Genomic DNA, 6,277 nt, shown 5'->3' with positions numbered 1-6,277 from the left:
AGTCTCACTATAGCGTTGACCGTTGGGTGGAGCGTTATCAAAGATTTGGAGATTACTACAGCCATGGGAAATTACGCCTCCCCACGCCGTAATACCTGGGCCACCTATACGCTCGACAATGTTCCTGGGTGCGGTACCTATCCTCAGAGCTTGGAACGCGTAAGAAAATTAAGAAGTGTCCTAAGGTAAGGCTTGAAGGGGAACATCGAAGCAATTCAGAGCCGGGCTGCTAGATTTGCAACCAGTAGGTTCGGAGAACTTGTAAGTGTTAGTAGATGCTTCTGGAACTCAAATGGGAATCCCTGGAGGGAAGGCTACACTTTTCCGAGGACCACTATTGAGAAACGAGATTTGAAGCTGATCGTTGAATGATTCTACGGCCGCTAATATACCCGATGGTTATAATTAATCTTTCCCTATTTAACACATTATAGTACGGAAACCAATTACCTTACAAGCAACAAACTTGGTAGCATTAGGCCTAATGTCGAGGACATGGGGAAGAGAGATAATGCAGAATCAGTTCATTTGAAGCACTCCGAATTGAAGCAGTTTTAATGTTCTGCTACGGTACATCATAGCATTACATACCGGTACCACTACTGCTACAAAAGGGGCTAAGTATGGCGCCCATTAGTATCCAGAACAGTCTGAAAGCGCAGGATTGCATTCTGCGCAGGAGAACGAAGCATGTCCATATGTCTGCTGCGCTTCGGATCAGCACATGTGTGAATGTTCCACTGGTAAACCCTGTCCTCCAGATAACCCCACAACCAGAAATCATAGTCATTCGGATCTTGTACGAATACCATTTGAGAATGGTTCGAATCACCTTCCGTACAGTGCACCACGGGATGTTCAATTGTCGCGAAACAGCACGCGCACTGCCTGACGATAGGGAATTCTGCGCAGCGTTGTCTGCCATAGCAACAGTGATTTCATCAACCAACTGTGGTGCAACCAATCGTCGGCCTCTTCCCGCAGCGACGCCCTGTTCTCCAATTGATTCGGAATTCTTCGTCGTGCTACGCATAGCAAGTGGAGAAAGAGGACCCTTCCGTAATCCTTACAGCTGGCAATATTCTTGAAGTGCAGCTGCAGCATTACTGTTGTTTTGATAATAGAGCTTTACCAACAAGGCCCTGACCCTTCTGTCCAAGCTCATGTTGACACGGCAAGTGTACTGCAAATGGTCAGGTATGTGAGGCTATTAATCACAATGAGTGATCACGGCACCTGTTGGCCATAGTTGGAACTGGATGGTGGCGCTGTGACACATGGATATCCTACACCCCGTACTCTGGACATAACTGCTTTCAAGTCTGATACTCATACGGTAATTAGTTTCCATGTTATAATGTGTTAAATAGGGAAAGCTTAATTATGACCACTGGTACAATGCGCGTAAGGACCACGAAGGTAAGACATGAGAAATTAGAGCTCCTACGGAGGCATAAAGACAACCGTTCTTCCATGGCTCTATTTGCGAGTGGAACGGGAAATGAAGTGTTTTGTAGTGGTACAAGGTACCCTTCGCCACGCACGGTATTATGGCTTGTTGAGTATCTACAGGGTGTTTCAAAAATGACCGGTATATTTGAAACGGCAATAAAAACTAAACGAGCAGCGATAGAAATACACCGTTTGTTGCAATATGCTTGGGACAACAGTACATTTTCAGGCAGACAAACTTTCGAAATTACAGTAGTTACAATTTTCAACAACAGATGGCGCTGCGGTCTGGGAAACTCTACAGTACGATATTTTCCACATATCCACCACGCGTAGCAATAATATGGCGTAGTCTCTGAATGAAATTACCCGAAACCTTTGACAACGTGTCTGGCGGAATGGCTTCACATGCAGATGAGATGTACTGCTTCAGCTGTTCAATTGTTTCTGGATTCTGGCGGTACACCTGGTCTTTCAAGTGTCCCCACAGAAAGAAGTCACAGGGGTTCATGTCTGGCGAATAGGGAGGCCAATCCACGCCGCCTCCTGTATGTTTCGGATAGCCCAAAGCAATCACACGATCATCGAAATATTCATTCAGGAAATTAAAGACGTCGGCCGTGCGATGTGGCTGGGCACCATCTTGCATAAACCACGAGGTGTTCGCAGTGTCGTCTAAGGCAGTTTGTACCGCCACAAATTCACGAAGAATGTCCAGATAGCGTGATGCAGTAATCGTTTCGGATCTGAAAAATGGGCCAATGATTCCTTTGGAAGAAATGGCGGCCCAGACCAGTACTTTTTGAGTATGCAGGGACGATGGGACTGCAACATGGGGCTTTTCGGTTCCCCATATGCGCCAGTTCTGTTTATCGACGAAGCCGTCCAGGTGAAAATAAGCTTCGTCAGTAAACCAAATGCTGCCCACATGCATATCGCCGTCATCAATCCTGTGCACTATATCGTTAGCGAATGTCTCTCGTGCAGCAATGGTAGCGGCGCTGAGGGGTTGCCGCGTTTGAATTTTGTATGGATAGAGGTGTAAACTCTGGCGCATGAGACGATACGTGGACGTTGGCGTCATTTGGACCGCAGCTGCAAGACGGCGAACGGAAACCCGAGGCCGCTGTTGGATCACCTGCTGCACTAGCTGCGCGTTGCCCTCTGTGGTTGCCGTACGCGGTCGCCCTACCTTTCCAGCACGTTCATCCGTCACGTTCCCAGTCCGTTGAAATTTTTCAAACAGATCCTTTATTGTATCGCTTTTCGGTCCTTTGGTTACATTAAACCTCCGTTGAAAACTTCGTCTTGTTGCAAAAACACTGTGTTCTAGGCGGTGGAATTCCAACACCAGAAAAATCCTCTGTTCTAAGGAATAAACCATGTTGTCTACAGCACACTTGCACGTTGTGAACAGCGCACGCTTACAGCAGAAAGACGACGTACAGAATGGCGCACCCACAGACTGCGTTGTCTTCTATATCTTTCACATCACTTGCAGCGCCATCTGTTTTTGAAAATTGTAACTACTGTAATTTCGAAAGTTTGTCCGCCTGAAAATGTACTGTTGTCCCAAGCATATTGCAACAAACGGTGTATTTCTATCGCTGCTCGTTTAGTTTTTATTGCCGTTTCAAATATACCGGTCATTTTTGAAACACCCTGTATATAGACGTACAAGTATAAAACACCTTGTGCATTAGATCGCCATAAGAGAAACACGTTGGCTCACGGGATTTACTGACTTGACAAAAATCAAATGAGAGCGAACGGTGTTGACTGATTTCTGGTCACCGCCAACGTTAGTTACCAGGTAAATTTATGTTCAGTGCGTCGGTCTGTACAAAAGCGAAGCGTAATGCTAGTGTACTAGCGCTGTTGTAAGGATAACTGAAATGTGACGTGTAACAGAGTAGCAGTCATGGTATTTATTGACTCAATGAAGCTGTTAAATCCAGCAGTTTTTGCTACTTAGAATTTTTATCGACGTGACAAACTCCACAGTGCTCGTACAATATATTCTGTCATTTTAATGAGTGCTAAGGTCAGAGACTCATCCATCCCCCAAGTTACATAAATTTATTATACAAATATCTCAAAGGAAAATATTTTCGTTAAACTCTGAACATAAAGGTTATTTAAGTGTAAGATGATACTTATTAGCCCATTTTCTCGTTTCTTTGCCGAGTATTCGGATTAATTAGTAAGTCTTATTCCTTTTTCTTCCATTGTATGCTGGAAATCTAGCTATGTGAGAAGACCGACCCGGTGTGCTTGTTATTGAGATACTGCAGAACAAATCATTCCTGCTCCAGCAAACACCTGTATCCAAGCAACGGCTGCGGAGTGATGTGTTGGAACGGTGCGGAAGAGCAAATACAAATACGATCAGGAACGAGTACAGAGCAGATTGGGTGCGTGGACTCGTACCAATGAACACCGCTCGGCTCCTAATTTCCCAGGCGGCCGTTGAGACTAAATTATATCTGTCACTGTTTGCTGCAGGAGAATTGCGTCGATGGCTTTGGTCTCACTGGGGATGGAACACCCCCCTCCCGCCCCCCTCAGCTTGTCGCATGGGAGGGGTGGGAGATGAAAGGCATAAACGTAATAGTGGGAGCAGCAGGATTCGCGGAAGTTCTCAGTTTTAGCATTTCATGACTCTTAAGGCACAAATAGTCTGCAACTGCATCTGCACACGTACTCCGCTAACTGCCGTAGAGTGATTCTGACCTGCAACTTCTATTTCAGAGTATAGTTTTCAGTGGGTATCTGTATCCTCTGTGTTACGCAGCTCTGTTTCAATGTTAGTCGTATCTCGTAAATGTTTCACCTTTACAAGACTCATTATTGTGGCTCTTGATTTACAACTATGTCTCTAGTAGCCGTTAGAAATCTGTATTAGGAAGCAGCCAGCAACTTTGACGTAGGGCTCGCGCTTACTGATATGATGTTAAAACTAAAGAATTTGAGGAAAAGTAGGAACCTAAAACTCAAAGAGGTTATTAGCATTCATTTGCGGTAGCAACTGTCATACTCTTACGGTACGACTGGCTCAAAATGGCTCTGAGCACTATGGGACTTAGAATCTGAGGTCATCAGTCCCCTAGAACTTAGAACTACTTAAACCTAACAAACCTAAGGAAATCACACACGTCCATGCCCGAGGTAGGATTCGAACCTGCGACCGTAGCGGTATCGCGGTTCCAGGCTGAAGCGCCTAGAAGCGCTCGGCCACGCCGGCCGGCTACGGTGCGACTGATTTATAACACAAATATAGTTGTAAAGATTCCGAGGATAAGTATAACAAATGTTTATATGTAATTCCTTCTTGAATTCTCTTTTCCACAGCACGTAGACATTTCCAATAAACAAGCTATTCTGTTAAAAGACGCCGTTGTTCCTCTGAGGCTGAGTTACTAAAATTTTTATTTTTATTTGTATTTTTATTTTTATTTTTGGCCAACTTAGAACATATAACTGACACATTGTGAAGTCTTGTAATTTATTGTTGAACTGTGGGTGAAGCCCAACCAACAGGAATTGCATGCATTGAGCGGAAATGATAGTGCACTGAGAATGGCTAGCTTGTAGCCGAAATCAAGATCTGAACAATAAAATTTAAAAAGGACGACTGATTGCTGCAATCTTTAATTTACAAGTCAATATAACAGTCAATATAACAGTCGCTGAGTGCAACGGTTTTCTGAATGGCAGACTGCACATGCAGTCATAAATAAAAAATAAAAAATAAAAAATAATAAAAAATAATAATAAAAATAAAAAATAATAAATAAAAAATTAAATGCCAAGGTATCTTAAATGCCAAGGTATCTTCAGATGCATCGTCCACTCATCTGATTAGATATAGTAGAACGAAAAACCAGTCAAAGTTGCAAACTTTTACTTTTTATACATTCGACGACTAGTTTCGGACAGAGACCCATTTTCAGATCATCATAACAGAGCAGAAAATGACATTTCCTAAGAAGTCAGAAACGTGTATCGAAATTTAGAATGCATTGTTATTTGTATGCATTGTAAATGGTCATTGCACATTTTTGATATCTTCGGAAATGCCATCTTCGACTATGCTAAAACTCCGAACAGGCTCTTGGAAGGCCCAACGGAACCGACCGGCCGCCGTGTCATCCTCAACCACAAGCGTCACAGGATGCAGATATGGAGGGACATGTGGCCAGCACACCGCTCTCCCTGCCGTATATCAGTTTACGAGACCAGAGCCGCTACTTATCAATCAAGAAGCTCCTCAGTTTGCCTCAAAACGGCTTAATGCATCCAGCTTGCCAACAGCGCTCGGCAGACAGGATGGTCACCCATCCAAGTGCTAGCCGAGCCCGACAGTGCTTAACTTGGGTGATCTGACGGGAACCGGTGTAGCCACTGCGGCAAGGCCGTTGACTTCGACTATATTAAGATTATCTGAAAATGGATCTCGGCCCGAAACTAGTCATCGAATGAATAACAAGAAAAATTAGCAACTTGGATTGGTTTCTCGTTCTACTAATTACCAGCTGTTGCTGACCCATGCTGCTCTAGCGTGCTGTAAGTTTGTAGGTGTTATAGGTCTAATCCTCATTGTCTTGTCATGTTATACACTACAAGCACGGTGGAGATAGTGGAATCGTTATCTTGGAATAGACGACTTAGTCTACACCTTTGTCAATGAAGGGAATCACTTTTGGTTGGTAATCATAAAATGAATGTATAGTGAACTGCGCTGTATTTTTAACCTGTGTTATAACCAACAGGAATAACGTCGTCTTTCTTCGAAAGATTCTCATGTCTCTCATTCATATTTTCT

General features: G+C 43.8%; 1 pseudogene; it reads right to left on the bottom strand.

Moving 5' to 3' along the window:
* Positions 1–5,757: 5,757 nt before the first annotated feature.
* LOC126237890 (5S ribosomal RNA) lies at positions 5,758–5,875 on the bottom strand (annotated as a pseudogene).
* Between the last annotated feature and the right edge of the window lie 402 nt (positions 5,876–6,277).

The sequence above is a fragment of the Schistocerca nitens genome, chromosome 2, assembly GCF_023898315.1.
Source record: "Schistocerca nitens isolate TAMUIC-IGC-003100 chromosome 2, iqSchNite1.1, whole genome shotgun sequence".
In the NCBI taxonomy this organism is placed as follows: Eukaryota; Metazoa; Arthropoda; class Insecta; order Orthoptera; family Acrididae; genus Schistocerca; species Schistocerca nitens.
Note: the sequence above shows the minus strand (reverse complement) of the source record. Positions and strands in the feature narration are given on the sequence as shown.